Source organism: Lissotriton vulgaris, chromosome 11, assembly GCF_964263255.1.
Source record: "Lissotriton vulgaris chromosome 11, aLisVul1.2, whole genome shotgun sequence".
Taxonomy (NCBI): Eukaryota; Metazoa; Chordata; class Amphibia; order Caudata; family Salamandridae; genus Lissotriton; species Lissotriton vulgaris.
This window is the reverse complement of record NC_141699.1, coordinates 504,831,177-504,844,654: the sequence shown is the minus strand read 5'-3', so window position 1 is coordinate 504,844,654 and position 13,478 is coordinate 504,831,177. Positions and strand designations below refer to the sequence as shown.

General features: G+C 52.3%; 68 non-coding genes across 68 annotated transcripts; all 68 read left to right on the top strand.

The window, feature by feature from the left end:
- The first annotated feature begins 8 nt into the window (after window positions 1-8).
- LOC147682611 (5S ribosomal RNA) lies at window positions 9-128 on the top strand. The gene has a single exon (XR_015301586.1). It is a non-coding gene; the product is annotated as a 5S ribosomal RNA (ribosomal RNA).
- An 80-nt stretch (window positions 129-208) lies between these two features.
- LOC147682610 (5S ribosomal RNA) lies at window positions 209-327 on the top strand. Its single transcript, XR_015302364.1, has one exon. It is a non-coding gene; the product is annotated as a 5S ribosomal RNA (ribosomal RNA).
- An 80-nt stretch (window positions 328-407) lies between these two features.
- LOC147682609 (5S ribosomal RNA) lies at window positions 408-526 on the top strand. The gene has a single exon (XR_015302363.1). It is a non-coding gene; the product is annotated as a 5S ribosomal RNA (ribosomal RNA).
- An 80-nt stretch (window positions 527-606) lies between these two features.
- On the top strand, window positions 607-725 carry LOC147682608 (5S ribosomal RNA). Its single transcript, XR_015302362.1, has one exon. It is a non-coding gene; the product is annotated as a 5S ribosomal RNA (ribosomal RNA).
- Window positions 726-805: 80 nt separating this feature from the next.
- LOC147682607 (5S ribosomal RNA) lies at window positions 806-924 on the top strand. Its single transcript, XR_015302361.1, has one exon. It is a non-coding gene; the product is annotated as a 5S ribosomal RNA (ribosomal RNA).
- Window positions 925-1,004: 80 nt separating this feature from the next.
- Window positions 1,005-1,121, top strand: LOC147682606 (5S ribosomal RNA). The gene has a single exon (XR_015301600.1). It is a non-coding gene; the product is annotated as a 5S ribosomal RNA (ribosomal RNA).
- Window positions 1,122-1,201: 80 nt separating this feature from the next.
- Window positions 1,202-1,320, top strand: LOC147682605 (5S ribosomal RNA). Its single transcript, XR_015302360.1, has one exon. It is a non-coding gene; the product is annotated as a 5S ribosomal RNA (ribosomal RNA).
- Window positions 1,321-1,400: 80 nt separating this feature from the next.
- LOC147682604 (5S ribosomal RNA) lies at window positions 1,401-1,519 on the top strand. Its single transcript, XR_015302359.1, has one exon. It is a non-coding gene; the product is annotated as a 5S ribosomal RNA (ribosomal RNA).
- An 80-nt stretch (window positions 1,520-1,599) lies between these two features.
- Window positions 1,600-1,718, top strand: LOC147682603 (5S ribosomal RNA). Its single transcript, XR_015302357.1, has one exon. It is a non-coding gene; the product is annotated as a 5S ribosomal RNA (ribosomal RNA).
- An 80-nt stretch (window positions 1,719-1,798) lies between these two features.
- Window positions 1,799-1,917, top strand: LOC147682602 (5S ribosomal RNA). Its single transcript, XR_015302356.1, has one exon. It is a non-coding gene; the product is annotated as a 5S ribosomal RNA (ribosomal RNA).
- Window positions 1,918-1,997: 80 nt separating this feature from the next.
- On the top strand, window positions 1,998-2,116 carry LOC147682601 (5S ribosomal RNA). The gene has a single exon (XR_015302355.1). It is a non-coding gene; the product is annotated as a 5S ribosomal RNA (ribosomal RNA).
- An 80-nt stretch (window positions 2,117-2,196) lies between these two features.
- Window positions 2,197-2,315, top strand: LOC147682600 (5S ribosomal RNA). Its single transcript, XR_015302354.1, has one exon. It is a non-coding gene; the product is annotated as a 5S ribosomal RNA (ribosomal RNA).
- An 80-nt stretch (window positions 2,316-2,395) lies between these two features.
- LOC147682599 (5S ribosomal RNA) lies at window positions 2,396-2,514 on the top strand. The gene has a single exon (XR_015302353.1). It is a non-coding gene; the product is annotated as a 5S ribosomal RNA (ribosomal RNA).
- Window positions 2,515-2,594: 80 nt separating this feature from the next.
- LOC147682598 (5S ribosomal RNA) lies at window positions 2,595-2,713 on the top strand. Its single transcript, XR_015302351.1, has one exon. It is a non-coding gene; the product is annotated as a 5S ribosomal RNA (ribosomal RNA).
- Window positions 2,714-2,793: 80 nt separating this feature from the next.
- LOC147682597 (5S ribosomal RNA) lies at window positions 2,794-2,912 on the top strand. Its single transcript, XR_015302350.1, has one exon. It is a non-coding gene; the product is annotated as a 5S ribosomal RNA (ribosomal RNA).
- An 80-nt stretch (window positions 2,913-2,992) lies between these two features.
- Window positions 2,993-3,111, top strand: LOC147682596 (5S ribosomal RNA). The gene has a single exon (XR_015302349.1). It is a non-coding gene; the product is annotated as a 5S ribosomal RNA (ribosomal RNA).
- An 80-nt stretch (window positions 3,112-3,191) lies between these two features.
- On the top strand, window positions 3,192-3,310 carry LOC147682595 (5S ribosomal RNA). Its single transcript, XR_015302348.1, has one exon. It is a non-coding gene; the product is annotated as a 5S ribosomal RNA (ribosomal RNA).
- An 80-nt stretch (window positions 3,311-3,390) lies between these two features.
- Window positions 3,391-3,509, top strand: LOC147682594 (5S ribosomal RNA). The gene has a single exon (XR_015302347.1). It is a non-coding gene; the product is annotated as a 5S ribosomal RNA (ribosomal RNA).
- Window positions 3,510-3,589: 80 nt separating this feature from the next.
- LOC147682593 (5S ribosomal RNA) lies at window positions 3,590-3,708 on the top strand. Its single transcript, XR_015302346.1, has one exon. It is a non-coding gene; the product is annotated as a 5S ribosomal RNA (ribosomal RNA).
- Window positions 3,709-3,788: 80 nt separating this feature from the next.
- Window positions 3,789-3,907, top strand: LOC147682592 (5S ribosomal RNA). The gene has a single exon (XR_015302345.1). It is a non-coding gene; the product is annotated as a 5S ribosomal RNA (ribosomal RNA).
- Window positions 3,908-3,987: 80 nt separating this feature from the next.
- On the top strand, window positions 3,988-4,106 carry LOC147682591 (5S ribosomal RNA). Its single transcript, XR_015302344.1, has one exon. It is a non-coding gene; the product is annotated as a 5S ribosomal RNA (ribosomal RNA).
- Window positions 4,107-4,186: 80 nt separating this feature from the next.
- LOC147682590 (5S ribosomal RNA) lies at window positions 4,187-4,305 on the top strand. Its single transcript, XR_015302343.1, has one exon. It is a non-coding gene; the product is annotated as a 5S ribosomal RNA (ribosomal RNA).
- An 80-nt stretch (window positions 4,306-4,385) lies between these two features.
- On the top strand, window positions 4,386-4,504 carry LOC147682589 (5S ribosomal RNA). Its single transcript, XR_015302342.1, has one exon. It is a non-coding gene; the product is annotated as a 5S ribosomal RNA (ribosomal RNA).
- Window positions 4,505-4,584: 80 nt separating this feature from the next.
- On the top strand, window positions 4,585-4,703 carry LOC147682588 (5S ribosomal RNA). The gene has a single exon (XR_015302340.1). It is a non-coding gene; the product is annotated as a 5S ribosomal RNA (ribosomal RNA).
- An 80-nt stretch (window positions 4,704-4,783) lies between these two features.
- LOC147682587 (5S ribosomal RNA) lies at window positions 4,784-4,902 on the top strand. The gene has a single exon (XR_015302339.1). It is a non-coding gene; the product is annotated as a 5S ribosomal RNA (ribosomal RNA).
- Window positions 4,903-4,982: 80 nt separating this feature from the next.
- LOC147682586 (5S ribosomal RNA) lies at window positions 4,983-5,101 on the top strand. The gene has a single exon (XR_015302338.1). It is a non-coding gene; the product is annotated as a 5S ribosomal RNA (ribosomal RNA).
- Window positions 5,102-5,181: 80 nt separating this feature from the next.
- On the top strand, window positions 5,182-5,300 carry LOC147682585 (5S ribosomal RNA). Its single transcript, XR_015302337.1, has one exon. It is a non-coding gene; the product is annotated as a 5S ribosomal RNA (ribosomal RNA).
- Window positions 5,301-5,380: 80 nt separating this feature from the next.
- Window positions 5,381-5,499, top strand: LOC147682584 (5S ribosomal RNA). The gene has a single exon (XR_015302336.1). It is a non-coding gene; the product is annotated as a 5S ribosomal RNA (ribosomal RNA).
- Window positions 5,500-5,579: 80 nt separating this feature from the next.
- Window positions 5,580-5,698, top strand: LOC147682583 (5S ribosomal RNA). Its single transcript, XR_015302335.1, has one exon. It is a non-coding gene; the product is annotated as a 5S ribosomal RNA (ribosomal RNA).
- An 80-nt stretch (window positions 5,699-5,778) lies between these two features.
- LOC147682582 (5S ribosomal RNA) lies at window positions 5,779-5,897 on the top strand. Its single transcript, XR_015302334.1, has one exon. It is a non-coding gene; the product is annotated as a 5S ribosomal RNA (ribosomal RNA).
- Window positions 5,898-5,977: 80 nt separating this feature from the next.
- Window positions 5,978-6,096, top strand: LOC147682581 (5S ribosomal RNA). The gene has a single exon (XR_015302333.1). It is a non-coding gene; the product is annotated as a 5S ribosomal RNA (ribosomal RNA).
- Window positions 6,097-6,176: 80 nt separating this feature from the next.
- On the top strand, window positions 6,177-6,295 carry LOC147682580 (5S ribosomal RNA). Its single transcript, XR_015302332.1, has one exon. It is a non-coding gene; the product is annotated as a 5S ribosomal RNA (ribosomal RNA).
- Window positions 6,296-6,375: 80 nt separating this feature from the next.
- On the top strand, window positions 6,376-6,494 carry LOC147682579 (5S ribosomal RNA). Its single transcript, XR_015302331.1, has one exon. It is a non-coding gene; the product is annotated as a 5S ribosomal RNA (ribosomal RNA).
- An 80-nt stretch (window positions 6,495-6,574) lies between these two features.
- LOC147682578 (5S ribosomal RNA) lies at window positions 6,575-6,693 on the top strand. Its single transcript, XR_015302329.1, has one exon. It is a non-coding gene; the product is annotated as a 5S ribosomal RNA (ribosomal RNA).
- Window positions 6,694-6,773: 80 nt separating this feature from the next.
- LOC147682577 (5S ribosomal RNA) lies at window positions 6,774-6,892 on the top strand. The gene has a single exon (XR_015302328.1). It is a non-coding gene; the product is annotated as a 5S ribosomal RNA (ribosomal RNA).
- An 80-nt stretch (window positions 6,893-6,972) lies between these two features.
- On the top strand, window positions 6,973-7,091 carry LOC147682576 (5S ribosomal RNA). Its single transcript, XR_015302327.1, has one exon. It is a non-coding gene; the product is annotated as a 5S ribosomal RNA (ribosomal RNA).
- Window positions 7,092-7,171: 80 nt separating this feature from the next.
- LOC147682575 (5S ribosomal RNA) lies at window positions 7,172-7,290 on the top strand. Its single transcript, XR_015302326.1, has one exon. It is a non-coding gene; the product is annotated as a 5S ribosomal RNA (ribosomal RNA).
- Window positions 7,291-7,370: 80 nt separating this feature from the next.
- On the top strand, window positions 7,371-7,489 carry LOC147682574 (5S ribosomal RNA). Its single transcript, XR_015302325.1, has one exon. It is a non-coding gene; the product is annotated as a 5S ribosomal RNA (ribosomal RNA).
- Window positions 7,490-7,569: 80 nt separating this feature from the next.
- On the top strand, window positions 7,570-7,688 carry LOC147682573 (5S ribosomal RNA). Its single transcript, XR_015302324.1, has one exon. It is a non-coding gene; the product is annotated as a 5S ribosomal RNA (ribosomal RNA).
- An 80-nt stretch (window positions 7,689-7,768) lies between these two features.
- On the top strand, window positions 7,769-7,887 carry LOC147682572 (5S ribosomal RNA). Its single transcript, XR_015302323.1, has one exon. It is a non-coding gene; the product is annotated as a 5S ribosomal RNA (ribosomal RNA).
- An 80-nt stretch (window positions 7,888-7,967) lies between these two features.
- Window positions 7,968-8,086, top strand: LOC147682571 (5S ribosomal RNA). Its single transcript, XR_015302322.1, has one exon. It is a non-coding gene; the product is annotated as a 5S ribosomal RNA (ribosomal RNA).
- An 80-nt stretch (window positions 8,087-8,166) lies between these two features.
- On the top strand, window positions 8,167-8,285 carry LOC147682570 (5S ribosomal RNA). The gene has a single exon (XR_015302321.1). It is a non-coding gene; the product is annotated as a 5S ribosomal RNA (ribosomal RNA).
- Window positions 8,286-8,365: 80 nt separating this feature from the next.
- LOC147682569 (5S ribosomal RNA) lies at window positions 8,366-8,484 on the top strand. The gene has a single exon (XR_015302320.1). It is a non-coding gene; the product is annotated as a 5S ribosomal RNA (ribosomal RNA).
- Window positions 8,485-8,564: 80 nt separating this feature from the next.
- Window positions 8,565-8,683, top strand: LOC147682568 (5S ribosomal RNA). Its single transcript, XR_015302318.1, has one exon. It is a non-coding gene; the product is annotated as a 5S ribosomal RNA (ribosomal RNA).
- An 80-nt stretch (window positions 8,684-8,763) lies between these two features.
- LOC147682567 (5S ribosomal RNA) lies at window positions 8,764-8,882 on the top strand. The gene has a single exon (XR_015302317.1). It is a non-coding gene; the product is annotated as a 5S ribosomal RNA (ribosomal RNA).
- Window positions 8,883-8,962: 80 nt separating this feature from the next.
- LOC147682566 (5S ribosomal RNA) lies at window positions 8,963-9,081 on the top strand. Its single transcript, XR_015302316.1, has one exon. It is a non-coding gene; the product is annotated as a 5S ribosomal RNA (ribosomal RNA).
- Window positions 9,082-9,161: 80 nt separating this feature from the next.
- Window positions 9,162-9,280, top strand: LOC147682565 (5S ribosomal RNA). The gene has a single exon (XR_015302315.1). It is a non-coding gene; the product is annotated as a 5S ribosomal RNA (ribosomal RNA).
- Window positions 9,281-9,360: 80 nt separating this feature from the next.
- LOC147682564 (5S ribosomal RNA) lies at window positions 9,361-9,479 on the top strand. The gene has a single exon (XR_015302314.1). It is a non-coding gene; the product is annotated as a 5S ribosomal RNA (ribosomal RNA).
- Window positions 9,480-9,559: 80 nt separating this feature from the next.
- On the top strand, window positions 9,560-9,678 carry LOC147682563 (5S ribosomal RNA). Its single transcript, XR_015302313.1, has one exon. It is a non-coding gene; the product is annotated as a 5S ribosomal RNA (ribosomal RNA).
- An 80-nt stretch (window positions 9,679-9,758) lies between these two features.
- On the top strand, window positions 9,759-9,877 carry LOC147682562 (5S ribosomal RNA). Its single transcript, XR_015302312.1, has one exon. It is a non-coding gene; the product is annotated as a 5S ribosomal RNA (ribosomal RNA).
- Window positions 9,878-9,957: 80 nt separating this feature from the next.
- LOC147682561 (5S ribosomal RNA) lies at window positions 9,958-10,076 on the top strand. Its single transcript, XR_015302311.1, has one exon. It is a non-coding gene; the product is annotated as a 5S ribosomal RNA (ribosomal RNA).
- An 80-nt stretch (window positions 10,077-10,156) lies between these two features.
- LOC147682560 (5S ribosomal RNA) lies at window positions 10,157-10,275 on the top strand. Its single transcript, XR_015302310.1, has one exon. It is a non-coding gene; the product is annotated as a 5S ribosomal RNA (ribosomal RNA).
- Window positions 10,276-10,355: 80 nt separating this feature from the next.
- LOC147682559 (5S ribosomal RNA) lies at window positions 10,356-10,474 on the top strand. The gene has a single exon (XR_015302309.1). It is a non-coding gene; the product is annotated as a 5S ribosomal RNA (ribosomal RNA).
- An 80-nt stretch (window positions 10,475-10,554) lies between these two features.
- LOC147682558 (5S ribosomal RNA) lies at window positions 10,555-10,673 on the top strand. Its single transcript, XR_015302307.1, has one exon. It is a non-coding gene; the product is annotated as a 5S ribosomal RNA (ribosomal RNA).
- Window positions 10,674-10,753: 80 nt separating this feature from the next.
- LOC147682557 (5S ribosomal RNA) lies at window positions 10,754-10,872 on the top strand. The gene has a single exon (XR_015302306.1). It is a non-coding gene; the product is annotated as a 5S ribosomal RNA (ribosomal RNA).
- An 80-nt stretch (window positions 10,873-10,952) lies between these two features.
- Window positions 10,953-11,071, top strand: LOC147682556 (5S ribosomal RNA). The gene has a single exon (XR_015302305.1). It is a non-coding gene; the product is annotated as a 5S ribosomal RNA (ribosomal RNA).
- An 80-nt stretch (window positions 11,072-11,151) lies between these two features.
- Window positions 11,152-11,270, top strand: LOC147682555 (5S ribosomal RNA). Its single transcript, XR_015302304.1, has one exon. It is a non-coding gene; the product is annotated as a 5S ribosomal RNA (ribosomal RNA).
- Window positions 11,271-11,350: 80 nt separating this feature from the next.
- Window positions 11,351-11,469, top strand: LOC147682554 (5S ribosomal RNA). The gene has a single exon (XR_015302303.1). It is a non-coding gene; the product is annotated as a 5S ribosomal RNA (ribosomal RNA).
- An 80-nt stretch (window positions 11,470-11,549) lies between these two features.
- On the top strand, window positions 11,550-11,668 carry LOC147682553 (5S ribosomal RNA). The gene has a single exon (XR_015302302.1). It is a non-coding gene; the product is annotated as a 5S ribosomal RNA (ribosomal RNA).
- An 80-nt stretch (window positions 11,669-11,748) lies between these two features.
- On the top strand, window positions 11,749-11,867 carry LOC147682552 (5S ribosomal RNA). The gene has a single exon (XR_015302301.1). It is a non-coding gene; the product is annotated as a 5S ribosomal RNA (ribosomal RNA).
- An 80-nt stretch (window positions 11,868-11,947) lies between these two features.
- LOC147682551 (5S ribosomal RNA) lies at window positions 11,948-12,066 on the top strand. The gene has a single exon (XR_015302300.1). It is a non-coding gene; the product is annotated as a 5S ribosomal RNA (ribosomal RNA).
- An 80-nt stretch (window positions 12,067-12,146) lies between these two features.
- On the top strand, window positions 12,147-12,265 carry LOC147682550 (5S ribosomal RNA). Its single transcript, XR_015302299.1, has one exon. It is a non-coding gene; the product is annotated as a 5S ribosomal RNA (ribosomal RNA).
- Window positions 12,266-12,345: 80 nt separating this feature from the next.
- Window positions 12,346-12,464, top strand: LOC147682549 (5S ribosomal RNA). Its single transcript, XR_015302298.1, has one exon. It is a non-coding gene; the product is annotated as a 5S ribosomal RNA (ribosomal RNA).
- Window positions 12,465-12,544: 80 nt separating this feature from the next.
- On the top strand, window positions 12,545-12,663 carry LOC147682548 (5S ribosomal RNA). The gene has a single exon (XR_015302296.1). It is a non-coding gene; the product is annotated as a 5S ribosomal RNA (ribosomal RNA).
- Window positions 12,664-12,743: 80 nt separating this feature from the next.
- LOC147682547 (5S ribosomal RNA) lies at window positions 12,744-12,862 on the top strand. The gene has a single exon (XR_015302295.1). It is a non-coding gene; the product is annotated as a 5S ribosomal RNA (ribosomal RNA).
- Window positions 12,863-12,942: 80 nt separating this feature from the next.
- On the top strand, window positions 12,943-13,061 carry LOC147682546 (5S ribosomal RNA). Its single transcript, XR_015302294.1, has one exon. It is a non-coding gene; the product is annotated as a 5S ribosomal RNA (ribosomal RNA).
- An 80-nt stretch (window positions 13,062-13,141) lies between these two features.
- Window positions 13,142-13,260, top strand: LOC147682545 (5S ribosomal RNA). The gene has a single exon (XR_015302293.1). It is a non-coding gene; the product is annotated as a 5S ribosomal RNA (ribosomal RNA).
- An 80-nt stretch (window positions 13,261-13,340) lies between these two features.
- On the top strand, window positions 13,341-13,459 carry LOC147682544 (5S ribosomal RNA). The gene has a single exon (XR_015302292.1). It is a non-coding gene; the product is annotated as a 5S ribosomal RNA (ribosomal RNA).
- Window positions 13,460-13,478: the final 19 nt, after the last annotated feature.

Sequence of the window (13,478 nt, the reverse complement as noted above, 5' to 3'; positions counted from 1 at the left end):
CTCCTAGAGCCTACGGCCCATACCACCCTGAAAGCACCTGATCTCGTCCGATCTCAGAAGTTAAGCAGGGTCGGGCCTGGTTAGTACCTGGATGGGAGACCGCCTGGGAATACCAGGTGCTGTAGGCTTTTTTTTTTCAGAGTGGTTTGCTTGCTTGTACTGAAGCTGAGCGAAGAAAGCTAAGAGGCCCAAAACCAGTGCTCCTAGAGCCTACGGCCATACCACCCTGAAAGCACCTGATCTCGTCCGATCTCAGAAGTTAAGCAGGGTCGGGCCTGGTTAGTACCTGGATGGGAGACCGCCTGGGAATACCAGGTGCTGTAGGCTTTTTTTTTTCAGAGTGGTTTGCTTGCTTGTACTGAAGCTGAGCGAAGAAAGCTAAGAGGCCCAAAACCAGTGCTCCTAGAGCCTACGGCCATACCACCCTGAAAGCACCTGATCTCGTCCGATCTCAGAAGTTAAGCAGGGTCGGGCCTGGTTAGTACCTGGATGGGAGACCGCCTGGGAATACCAGGTGCTGTAGGCTTTTTTTTTTCAGAGTGGTTTGCTTGCTTGTACTGAAGCTGAGCGAAGAAAGCTAAGAGGCCCAAAACCAGTGCTCCTAGAGCCTACGGCCATACCACCCTGAAAGCACCTGATCTCGTCCGATCTCAGAAGTTAAGCAGGGTCGGGCCTGGTTAGTACCTGGATGGGAGACCGCCTGGGAATACCAGGTGCTGTAGGCTTTTTTTTTTCAGAGTGGTTTGCTTGCTTGTACTGAAGCTGAGCGAAGAAAGCTAAGAGGCCCAAAACCAGTGCTCCTAGAGCCTACGGCCATACCACCCTGAAAGCACCTGATCTCGTCCGATCTCAGAAGTTAAGCAGGGTCGGGCCTGGTTAGTACCTGGATGGGAGACCGCCTGGGAATACCAGGTGCTGTAGGCTTTTTTTTTTCAGAGTGGTTTGCTTGCTTGTACTGAAGCTGAGCGAAGAAAGCTAAGAGGCCCAAAACCAGTGCTCCTAGAGCCTACGGCCATACCACCCTGAAAGCACCTGATCTCGTCCGCTCAGAAGTTAAGCAGGGTCGGGCCTGGTTAGTACCTGGATGGGAGACCGCCTGGGAATACCAGGTGCTGTAGGCTTTTTTTTTTCAGAGTGGTTTGCTTGCTTGTACTGAAGCTGAGCGAAGAAAGCTAAGAGGCCCAAAACCAGTGCTCCTAGAGCCTACGGCCATACCACCCTGAAAGCACCTGATCTCGTCCGATCTCAGAAGTTAAGCAGGGTCGGGCCTGGTTAGTACCTGGATGGGAGACCGCCTGGGAATACCAGGTGCTGTAGGCTTTTTTTTTTCAGAGTGGTTTGCTTGCTTGTACTGAAGCTGAGCGAAGAAAGCTAAGAGGCCCAAAACCAGTGCTCCTAGAGCCTACGGCCATACCACCCTGAAAGCACCTGATCTCGTCCGATCTCAGAAGTTAAGCAGGGTCGGGCCTGGTTAGTACCTGGATGGGAGACCGCCTGGGAATACCAGGTGCTGTAGGCTTTTTTTTTTCAGAGTGGTTTGCTTGCTTGTACTGAAGCTGAGCGAAGAAAGCTAAGAGGCCCAAAACCAGTGCTCCTAGAGCCTACGGCCATACCACCCTGAAAGCACCTGATCTCGTCCGATCTCAGAAGTTAAGCAGGGTCGGGCCTGGTTAGTACCTGGATGGGAGACCGCCTGGGAATACCAGGTGCTGTAGGCTTTTTTTTTTCAGAGTGGTTTGCTTGCTTGTACTGAAGCTGAGCGAAGAAAGCTAAGAGGCCCAAAACCAGTGCTCCTAGAGCCTACGGCCATACCACCCTGAAAGCACCTGATCTCGTCCGATCTCAGAAGTTAAGCAGGGTCGGGCCTGGTTAGTACCTGGATGGGAGACCGCCTGGGAATACCAGGTGCTGTAGGCTTTTTTTTTTCAGAGTGGTTTGCTTGCTTGTACTGAAGCTGAGCGAAGAAAGCTAAGAGGCCCAAAACCAGTGCTCCTAGAGCCTACGGCCATACCACCCTGAAAGCACCTGATCTCGTCCGATCTCAGAAGTTAAGCAGGGTCGGGCCTGGTTAGTACCTGGATGGGAGACCGCCTGGGAATACCAGGTGCTGTAGGCTTTTTTTTTTCAGAGTGGTTTGCTTGCTTGTACTGAAGCTGAGCGAAGAAAGCTAAGAGGCCCAAAACCAGTGCTCCTAGAGCCTACGGCCATACCACCCTGAAAGCACCTGATCTCGTCCGATCTCAGAAGTTAAGCAGGGTCGGGCCTGGTTAGTACCTGGATGGGAGACCGCCTGGGAATACCAGGTGCTGTAGGCTTTTTTTTTTCAGAGTGGTTTGCTTGCTTGTACTGAAGCTGAGCGAAGAAAGCTAAGAGGCCCAAAACCAGTGCTCCTAGAGCCTACGGCCATACCACCCTGAAAGCACCTGATCTCGTCCGATCTCAGAAGTTAAGCAGGGTCGGGCCTGGTTAGTACCTGGATGGGAGACCGCCTGGGAATACCAGGTGCTGTAGGCTTTTTTTTTTCAGAGTGGTTTGCTTGCTTGTACTGAAGCTGAGCGAAGAAAGCTAAGAGGCCCAAAACCAGTGCTCCTAGAGCCTACGGCCATACCACCCTGAAAGCACCTGATCTCGTCCGATCTCAGAAGTTAAGCAGGGTCGGGCCTGGTTAGTACCTGGATGGGAGACCGCCTGGGAATACCAGGTGCTGTAGGCTTTTTTTTTTCAGAGTGGTTTGCTTGCTTGTACTGAAGCTGAGCGAAGAAAGCTAAGAGGCCCAAAACCAGTGCTCCTAGAGCCTACGGCCATACCACCCTGAAAGCACCTGATCTCGTCCGATCTCAGAAGTTAAGCAGGGTCGGGCCTGGTTAGTACCTGGATGGGAGACCGCCTGGGAATACCAGGTGCTGTAGGCTTTTTTTTTTCAGAGTGGTTTGCTTGCTTGTACTGAAGCTGAGCGAAGAAAGCTAAGAGGCCCAAAACCAGTGCTCCTAGAGCCTACGGCCATACCACCCTGAAAGCACCTGATCTCGTCCGATCTCAGAAGTTAAGCAGGGTCGGGCCTGGTTAGTACCTGGATGGGAGACCGCCTGGGAATACCAGGTGCTGTAGGCTTTTTTTTTTCAGAGTGGTTTGCTTGCTTGTACTGAAGCTGAGCGAAGAAAGCTAAGAGGCCCAAAACCAGTGCTCCTAGAGCCTACGGCCATACCACCCTGAAAGCACCTGATCTCGTCCGATCTCAGAAGTTAAGCAGGGTCGGGCCTGGTTAGTACCTGGATGGGAGACCGCCTGGGAATACCAGGTGCTGTAGGCTTTTTTTTTTCAGAGTGGTTTGCTTGCTTGTACTGAAGCTGAGCGAAGAAAGCTAAGAGGCCCAAAACCAGTGCTCCTAGAGCCTACGGCCATACCACCCTGAAAGCACCTGATCTCGTCCGATCTCAGAAGTTAAGCAGGGTCGGGCCTGGTTAGTACCTGGATGGGAGACCGCCTGGGAATACCAGGTGCTGTAGGCTTTTTTTTTTCAGAGTGGTTTGCTTGCTTGTACTGAAGCTGAGCGAAGAAAGCTAAGAGGCCCAAAACCAGTGCTCCTAGAGCCTACGGCCATACCACCCTGAAAGCACCTGATCTCGTCCGATCTCAGAAGTTAAGCAGGGTCGGGCCTGGTTAGTACCTGGATGGGAGACCGCCTGGGAATACCAGGTGCTGTAGGCTTTTTTTTTTCAGAGTGGTTTGCTTGCTTGTACTGAAGCTGAGCGAAGAAAGCTAAGAGGCCCAAAACCAGTGCTCCTAGAGCCTACGGCCATACCACCCTGAAAGCACCTGATCTCGTCCGATCTCAGAAGTTAAGCAGGGTCGGGCCTGGTTAGTACCTGGATGGGAGACCGCCTGGGAATACCAGGTGCTGTAGGCTTTTTTTTTTCAGAGTGGTTTGCTTGCTTGTACTGAAGCTGAGCGAAGAAAGCTAAGAGGCCCAAAACCAGTGCTCCTAGAGCCTACGGCCATACCACCCTGAAAGCACCTGATCTCGTCCGATCTCAGAAGTTAAGCAGGGTCGGGCCTGGTTAGTACCTGGATGGGAGACCGCCTGGGAATACCAGGTGCTGTAGGCTTTTTTTTTTCAGAGTGGTTTGCTTGCTTGTACTGAAGCTGAGCGAAGAAAGCTAAGAGGCCCAAAACCAGTGCTCCTAGAGCCTACGGCCATACCACCCTGAAAGCACCTGATCTCGTCCGATCTCAGAAGTTAAGCAGGGTCGGGCCTGGTTAGTACCTGGATGGGAGACCGCCTGGGAATACCAGGTGCTGTAGGCTTTTTTTTTTCAGAGTGGTTTGCTTGCTTGTACTGAAGCTGAGCGAAGAAAGCTAAGAGGCCCAAAACCAGTGCTCCTAGAGCCTACGGCCATACCACCCTGAAAGCACCTGATCTCGTCCGATCTCAGAAGTTAAGCAGGGTCGGGCCTGGTTAGTACCTGGATGGGAGACCGCCTGGGAATACCAGGTGCTGTAGGCTTTTTTTTTTCAGAGTGGTTTGCTTGCTTGTACTGAAGCTGAGCGAAGAAAGCTAAGAGGCCCAAAACCAGTGCTCCTAGAGCCTACGGCCATACCACCCTGAAAGCACCTGATCTCGTCCGATCTCAGAAGTTAAGCAGGGTCGGGCCTGGTTAGTACCTGGATGGGAGACCGCCTGGGAATACCAGGTGCTGTAGGCTTTTTTTTTTCAGAGTGGTTTGCTTGCTTGTACTGAAGCTGAGCGAAGAAAGCTAAGAGGCCCAAAACCAGTGCTCCTAGAGCCTACGGCCATACCACCCTGAAAGCACCTGATCTCGTCCGATCTCAGAAGTTAAGCAGGGTCGGGCCTGGTTAGTACCTGGATGGGAGACCGCCTGGGAATACCAGGTGCTGTAGGCTTTTTTTTTTCAGAGTGGTTTGCTTGCTTGTACTGAAGCTGAGCGAAGAAAGCTAAGAGGCCCAAAACCAGTGCTCCTAGAGCCTACGGCCATACCACCCTGAAAGCACCTGATCTCGTCCGATCTCAGAAGTTAAGCAGGGTCGGGCCTGGTTAGTACCTGGATGGGAGACCGCCTGGGAATACCAGGTGCTGTAGGCTTTTTTTTTTCAGAGTGGTTTGCTTGCTTGTACTGAAGCTGAGCGAAGAAAGCTAAGAGGCCCAAAACCAGTGCTCCTAGAGCCTACGGCCATACCACCCTGAAAGCACCTGATCTCGTCCGATCTCAGAAGTTAAGCAGGGTCGGGCCTGGTTAGTACCTGGATGGGAGACCGCCTGGGAATACCAGGTGCTGTAGGCTTTTTTTTTTCAGAGTGGTTTGCTTGCTTGTACTGAAGCTGAGCGAAGAAAGCTAAGAGGCCCAAAACCAGTGCTCCTAGAGCCTACGGCCATACCACCCTGAAAGCACCTGATCTCGTCCGATCTCAGAAGTTAAGCAGGGTCGGGCCTGGTTAGTACCTGGATGGGAGACCGCCTGGGAATACCAGGTGCTGTAGGCTTTTTTTTTTCAGAGTGGTTTGCTTGCTTGTACTGAAGCTGAGCGAAGAAAGCTAAGAGGCCCAAAACCAGTGCTCCTAGAGCCTACGGCCATACCACCCTGAAAGCACCTGATCTCGTCCGATCTCAGAAGTTAAGCAGGGTCGGGCCTGGTTAGTACCTGGATGGGAGACCGCCTGGGAATACCAGGTGCTGTAGGCTTTTTTTTTTCAGAGTGGTTTGCTTGCTTGTACTGAAGCTGAGCGAAGAAAGCTAAGAGGCCCAAAACCAGTGCTCCTAGAGCCTACGGCCATACCACCCTGAAAGCACCTGATCTCGTCCGATCTCAGAAGTTAAGCAGGGTCGGGCCTGGTTAGTACCTGGATGGGAGACCGCCTGGGAATACCAGGTGCTGTAGGCTTTTTTTTTTCAGAGTGGTTTGCTTGCTTGTACTGAAGCTGAGCGAAGAAAGCTAAGAGGCCCAAAACCAGTGCTCCTAGAGCCTACGGCCATACCACCCTGAAAGCACCTGATCTCGTCCGATCTCAGAAGTTAAGCAGGGTCGGGCCTGGTTAGTACCTGGATGGGAGACCGCCTGGGAATACCAGGTGCTGTAGGCTTTTTTTTTTCAGAGTGGTTTGCTTGCTTGTACTGAAGCTGAGCGAAGAAAGCTAAGAGGCCCAAAACCAGTGCTCCTAGAGCCTACGGCCATACCACCCTGAAAGCACCTGATCTCGTCCGATCTCAGAAGTTAAGCAGGGTCGGGCCTGGTTAGTACCTGGATGGGAGACCGCCTGGGAATACCAGGTGCTGTAGGCTTTTTTTTTTCAGAGTGGTTTGCTTGCTTGTACTGAAGCTGAGCGAAGAAAGCTAAGAGGCCCAAAACCAGTGCTCCTAGAGCCTACGGCCATACCACCCTGAAAGCACCTGATCTCGTCCGATCTCAGAAGTTAAGCAGGGTCGGGCCTGGTTAGTACCTGGATGGGAGACCGCCTGGGAATACCAGGTGCTGTAGGCTTTTTTTTTTCAGAGTGGTTTGCTTGCTTGTACTGAAGCTGAGCGAAGAAAGCTAAGAGGCCCAAAACCAGTGCTCCTAGAGCCTACGGCCATACCACCCTGAAAGCACCTGATCTCGTCCGATCTCAGAAGTTAAGCAGGGTCGGGCCTGGTTAGTACCTGGATGGGAGACCGCCTGGGAATACCAGGTGCTGTAGGCTTTTTTTTTTCAGAGTGGTTTGCTTGCTTGTACTGAAGCTGAGCGAAGAAAGCTAAGAGGCCCAAAACCAGTGCTCCTAGAGCCTACGGCCATACCACCCTGAAAGCACCTGATCTCGTCCGATCTCAGAAGTTAAGCAGGGTCGGGCCTGGTTAGTACCTGGATGGGAGACCGCCTGGGAATACCAGGTGCTGTAGGCTTTTTTTTTTCAGAGTGGTTTGCTTGCTTGTACTGAAGCTGAGCGAAGAAAGCTAAGAGGCCCAAAACCAGTGCTCCTAGAGCCTACGGCCATACCACCCTGAAAGCACCTGATCTCGTCCGATCTCAGAAGTTAAGCAGGGTCGGGCCTGGTTAGTACCTGGATGGGAGACCGCCTGGGAATACCAGGTGCTGTAGGCTTTTTTTTTTCAGAGTGGTTTGCTTGCTTGTACTGAAGCTGAGCGAAGAAAGCTAAGAGGCCCAAAACCAGTGCTCCTAGAGCCTACGGCCATACCACCCTGAAAGCACCTGATCTCGTCCGATCTCAGAAGTTAAGCAGGGTCGGGCCTGGTTAGTACCTGGATGGGAGACCGCCTGGGAATACCAGGTGCTGTAGGCTTTTTTTTTTCAGAGTGGTTTGCTTGCTTGTACTGAAGCTGAGCGAAGAAAGCTAAGAGGCCCAAAACCAGTGCTCCTAGAGCCTACGGCCATACCACCCTGAAAGCACCTGATCTCGTCCGATCTCAGAAGTTAAGCAGGGTCGGGCCTGGTTAGTACCTGGATGGGAGACCGCCTGGGAATACCAGGTGCTGTAGGCTTTTTTTTTTCAGAGTGGTTTGCTTGCTTGTACTGAAGCTGAGCGAAGAAAGCTAAGAGGCCCAAAACCAGTGCTCCTAGAGCCTACGGCCATACCACCCTGAAAGCACCTGATCTCGTCCGATCTCAGAAGTTAAGCAGGGTCGGGCCTGGTTAGTACCTGGATGGGAGACCGCCTGGGAATACCAGGTGCTGTAGGCTTTTTTTTTTCAGAGTGGTTTGCTTGCTTGTACTGAAGCTGAGCGAAGAAAGCTAAGAGGCCCAAAACCAGTGCTCCTAGAGCCTACGGCCATACCACCCTGAAAGCACCTGATCTCGTCCGATCTCAGAAGTTAAGCAGGGTCGGGCCTGGTTAGTACCTGGATGGGAGACCGCCTGGGAATACCAGGTGCTGTAGGCTTTTTTTTTTCAGAGTGGTTTGCTTGCTTGTACTGAAGCTGAGCGAAGAAAGCTAAGAGGCCCAAAACCAGTGCTCCTAGAGCCTACGGCCATACCACCCTGAAAGCACCTGATCTCGTCCGATCTCAGAAGTTAAGCAGGGTCGGGCCTGGTTAGTACCTGGATGGGAGACCGCCTGGGAATACCAGGTGCTGTAGGCTTTTTTTTTTCAGAGTGGTTTGCTTGCTTGTACTGAAGCTGAGCGAAGAAAGCTAAGAGGCCCAAAACCAGTGCTCCTAGAGCCTACGGCCATACCACCCTGAAAGCACCTGATCTCGTCCGATCTCAGAAGTTAAGCAGGGTCGGGCCTGGTTAGTACCTGGATGGGAGACCGCCTGGGAATACCAGGTGCTGTAGGCTTTTTTTTTTCAGAGTGGTTTGCTTGCTTGTACTGAAGCTGAGCGAAGAAAGCTAAGAGGCCCAAAACCAGTGCTCCTAGAGCCTACGGCCATACCACCCTGAAAGCACCTGATCTCGTCCGATCTCAGAAGTTAAGCAGGGTCGGGCCTGGTTAGTACCTGGATGGGAGACCGCCTGGGAATACCAGGTGCTGTAGGCTTTTTTTTTTCAGAGTGGTTTGCTTGCTTGTACTGAAGCTGAGCGAAGAAAGCTAAGAGGCCCAAAACCAGTGCTCCTAGAGCCTACGGCCATACCACCCTGAAAGCACCTGATCTCGTCCGATCTCAGAAGTTAAGCAGGGTCGGGCCTGGTTAGTACCTGGATGGGAGACCGCCTGGGAATACCAGGTGCTGTAGGCTTTTTTTTTTCAGAGTGGTTTGCTTGCTTGTACTGAAGCTGAGCGAAGAAAGCTAAGAGGCCCAAAACCAGTGCTCCTAGAGCCTACGGCCATACCACCCTGAAAGCACCTGATCTCGTCCGATCTCAGAAGTTAAGCAGGGTCGGGCCTGGTTAGTACCTGGATGGGAGACCGCCTGGGAATACCAGGTGCTGTAGGCTTTTTTTTTTCAGAGTGGTTTGCTTGCTTGTACTGAAGCTGAGCGAAGAAAGCTAAGAGGCCCAAAACCAGTGCTCCTAGAGCCTACGGCCATACCACCCTGAAAGCACCTGATCTCGTCCGATCTCAGAAGTTAAGCAGGGTCGGGCCTGGTTAGTACCTGGATGGGAGACCGCCTGGGAATACCAGGTGCTGTAGGCTTTTTTTTTTCAGAGTGGTTTGCTTGCTTGTACTGAAGCTGAGCGAAGAAAGCTAAGAGGCCCAAAACCAGTGCTCCTAGAGCCTACGGCCATACCACCCTGAAAGCACCTGATCTCGTCCGATCTCAGAAGTTAAGCAGGGTCGGGCCTGGTTAGTACCTGGATGGGAGACCGCCTGGGAATACCAGGTGCTGTAGGCTTTTTTTTTTCAGAGTGGTTTGCTTGCTTGTACTGAAGCTGAGCGAAGAAAGCTAAGAGGCCCAAAACCAGTGCTCCTAGAGCCTACGGCCATACCACCCTGAAAGCACCTGATCTCGTCCGATCTCAGAAGTTAAGCAGGGTCGGGCCTGGTTAGTACCTGGATGGGAGACCGCCTGGGAATACCAGGTGCTGTAGGCTTTTTTTTTTCAGAGTGGTTTGCTTGCTTGTACTGAAGCTGAGCGAAGAAAGCTAAGAGGCCCAAAACCAGTGCTCCTAGAGCCTACGGCCATACCACCCTGAAAGCACCTGATCTCGTCCGATCTCAGAAGTTAAGCAGGGTCGGGCCTGGTTAGTACCTGGATGGGAGACCGCCTGGGAATACCAGGTGCTGTAGGCTTTTTTTTTTCAGAGTGGTTTGCTTGCTTGTACTGAAGCTGAGCGAAGAAAGCTAAGAGGCCCAAAACCAGTGCTCCTAGAGCCTACGGCCATACCACCCTGAAAGCACCTGATCTCGTCCGATCTCAGAAGTTAAGCAGGGTCGGGCCTGGTTAGTACCTGGATGGGAGACCGCCTGGGAATACCAGGTGCTGTAGGCTTTTTTTTTTCAGAGTGGTTTGCTTGCTTGTACTGAAGCTGAGCGAAGAAAGCTAAGAGGCCCAAAACCAGTGCTCCTAGAGCCTACGGCCATACCACCCTGAAAGCACCTGATCTCGTCCGATCTCAGAAGTTAAGCAGGGTCGGGCCTGGTTAGTACCTGGATGGGAGACCGCCTGGGAATACCAGGTGCTGTAGGCTTTTTTTTTTCAGAGTGGTTTGCTTGCTTGTACTGAAGCTGAGCGAAGAAAGCTAAGAGGCCCAAAACCAGTGCTCCTAGAGCCTACGGCCATACCACCCTGAAAGCACCTGATCTCGTCCGATCTCAGAAGTTAAGCAGGGTCGGGCCTGGTTAGTACCTGGATGGGAGACCGCCTGGGAATACCAGGTGCTGTAGGCTTTTTTTTTTCAGAGTGGTTTGCTTGCTTGTACTGAAGCTGAGCGAAGAAAGCTAAGAGGCCCAAAACCAGTGCTCCTAGAGCCTACGGCCATACCACCCTGAAAGCACCTGATCTCGTCCGATCTCAGAAGTTAAGCAGGGTCGGGCCTGGTTAGTACCTGGATGGGAGACCGCCTGGGAATACCAGGTGCTGTAGGCTTTTTTTTTTCAGAGTGGTTTGCTTGCTTGTACTGAAGCTGAGCGAAGAAAGCTAAGAGGCCCAAAACCAGTGCTCCTAGAGCCTACGGCCATACCACCCTGAAAGCACCTGATCTCGTCCGATCTCAGAAGTTAAGCAGGGTCGGGCCTGGTTAGTACCTGGATGGGAGACCGCCTGGGAATACCAGGTGCTGTAGGCTTTTTTTTTTCAGAGTGGTTTGCTTGCTTGTACTGAAGCTGAGCGAAGAAAGCTAAGAGGCCCAAAACCAGTGCTCCTAGAGCCTACGGCCATACCACCCTGAAAGCACCTGATCTCGTCCGATCTCAGAAGTTAAGCAGGGTCGGGCCTGGTTAGTACCTGGATGGGAGACCGCCTGGGAATACCAGGTGCTGTAGGCTTTTTTTTTTCAGAGTGGTTTGCTTGCTTGTACTGAAGCTGAGCGAAGAAAGCTAAGAGGCCCAAAACCAGTGCTCCTAGAGCCTACGGCCATACCACCCTGAAAGCACCTGATCTCGTCCGATCTCAGAAGTTAAGCAGGGTCGGGCCTGGTTAGTACCTGGATGGGAGACCGCCTGGGAATACCAGGTGCTGTAGGCTTTTTTTTTTCAGAGTGGTTTGCTTGCTTGTACTGAAGCTGAGCGAAGAAAGCTAAGAGGCCCAAAACCAGTGCTCCTAGAGCCTACGGCCATACCACCCTGAAAGCACCTGATCTCGTCCGATCTCAGAAGTTAAGCAGGGTCGGGCCTGGTTAGTACCTGGATGGGAGACCGCCTGGGAATACCAGGTGCTGTAGGCTTTTTTTTTTCAGAGTGGTTTGCTTGCTTGTACTGAAGCTGAGCGAAGAAAGCTAAGAGGCCCAAAACCAGTGCTCCTAGAGCCTACGGCCATACCACCCTGAAAGCACCTGATCTCGTCCGATCTCAGAAGTTAAGCAGGGTCGGGCCTGGTTAGTACCTGGATGGGAGACCGCCTGGGAATACCAGGTGCTGTAGGCTTTTTTTTTTCAGAGTGGTTTGCTTGCTTGTACTGAAGCTGAGCGAAGAAAGCTAAGAGGCCCAAAACCAGTGCTCCTAGAGCCTACGGCCATACCACCCTGAAAGCACCTGATCTCGTCCGATCTCAGAAGTTAAGCAGGGTCGGGCCTGGTTAGTACCTGGATGGGAGACCGCCTGGGAATACCAGGTGCTGTAGGCTTTTTTTTTTCAGAGTGGTTTGCTTGCTTGTACTGAAGCTGAGCGAAGAAAGCTAAGAGGCCCAAAACCAGTGCTCCTAGAGCCTACGGCCATACCACCCTGAAAGCACCTGATCTCGTCCGATCTCAGAAGTTAAGCAGGGTCGGGCCTGGTTAGTACCTGGATGGGAGACCGCCTGGGAATACCAGGTGCTGTAGGCTTTTTTTTTTCAGAGTGGTTTGCTTGCTTGTACTGAAGCTGAGCGAAGAAAGCTAAGAGGCCCAAAACCAGTGCTCCTAGAGCCTACGGCCATACCACCCTGAAAGCACCTGATCTCGTCCGATCTCAGAAGTTAAGCAGGGTCGGGCCTGGTTAGTACCTGGATGGGAGACCGCCTGGGAATACCAGGTGCTGTAGGCTTTTTTTTTTCAGAGTGGTTTGCTTGCTTGTACTGAAGCTGAGCGAAGAAAGCTAAGAGGCCCAAAACCAATGCTCCTAGAGCCTACGGCCATACCACCCTGAAAGCACCTGATCTCGTCCGATCTCAGAAGTTAAGCAGGGTCGGGCCTGGTTAGTACCTGGATGGGAGACCGCCTGGGAATACCAGGTGCTGTAGGCTTTTTTTTTTCAGAGTGGTTTGCTTGCTTGTACTGAAGCTGAGCGAAGAAAGCTAAGAGGCCCAAAACCAGTGCTCCTAGAGCCTACGGCCATACCACCCTGAAAGCACCTGATCTCGTCCGATCTCAGAAGTTAAGCAGGGTCGGGCCTGGTTAGTACCTGGATGGGAGACCGCCTGGGAATACCAGGTGCTGTAGGCTTTTTTTTTTCAGAGTGGTTTGCTTGCTTGTACTGAAGCTGAGCGAAGAAAGCTAAGAGGCCCAAAACCAGTGCTCCTAGAGCCTACGGCCATACCACCCTGAAAGCACCTGATCTCGTCCGATCTCAGAAGTTAAGCAGGGTCGGGCCTGGTTAGTACCTGGATGGGAGACCGCCTGGGAATACCAGGTGCTGTAGGCTTTTTTTTTTCAGAGTGGTTTGCTTGCTTGTACTGAAGCTGAGCGAAGAAAGCTAAGAGGCCCAAAACCAGTGCTCCTAGAGCCTACGGCCATACCACCCTGAAAGCACCTGATCTCGTCCGATCTCAGAAGTTAAGCAGGGTCGGGCCTGGTTAGTACCTGGATGGGAGACCGCCTGGGAATACCAGGTGCTGTAGGCTTTTTTTTTTCAGAGTGGTTTGCTTGCTTGTACTGAAGCTGAGCGAAGAAAGCTAAGAGGCCCAAAACCAGTGCTCCTAGAGCCTACGGCCATACCACCCTGAAAGCACCTGATCTCGTCCGATCTCAGAAGTTAAGCAGGGTCGGGCCTGGTTAGTACCTGGATGGGAGACCGCCTGGGAATACCAGGTGCTGTAGGCTTTTTTTTTTCAGAGTGGTTTGCTTGCTTGTACTGAAGCTGAGCGAAGAAAGCTAAGAGGCCCAAAACCAGTGCTCCTAGAGCCTACGGCCATACCACCCTGAAAGCACCTGATCTCGTCCGATCTCAGAAGTTAAGCAGGGTCGGGCCTGGTTAGTACCTGGATGGGAGACCGCCTGGGAATACCAGGTGCTGTAGGCTTTTTTTTTTCAGAGTGGTTTGCTTGCTTGTACTGAAGCTGAGCGAAGAAAGCTAAGAGGCCCAAAACCAGTGCTCCTAGAGCCTACGGCCATACCACCCTGAAAGCACCTGATCTCGTCCGATCTCAGAAGTTAAGCAGGGTCGGGCCTGGTTAGTACCTGGATGGGAGACCGCCTGGGAATACCAGGTGCTGTAGGCTTTTTTTTTTCAGAGTGGTT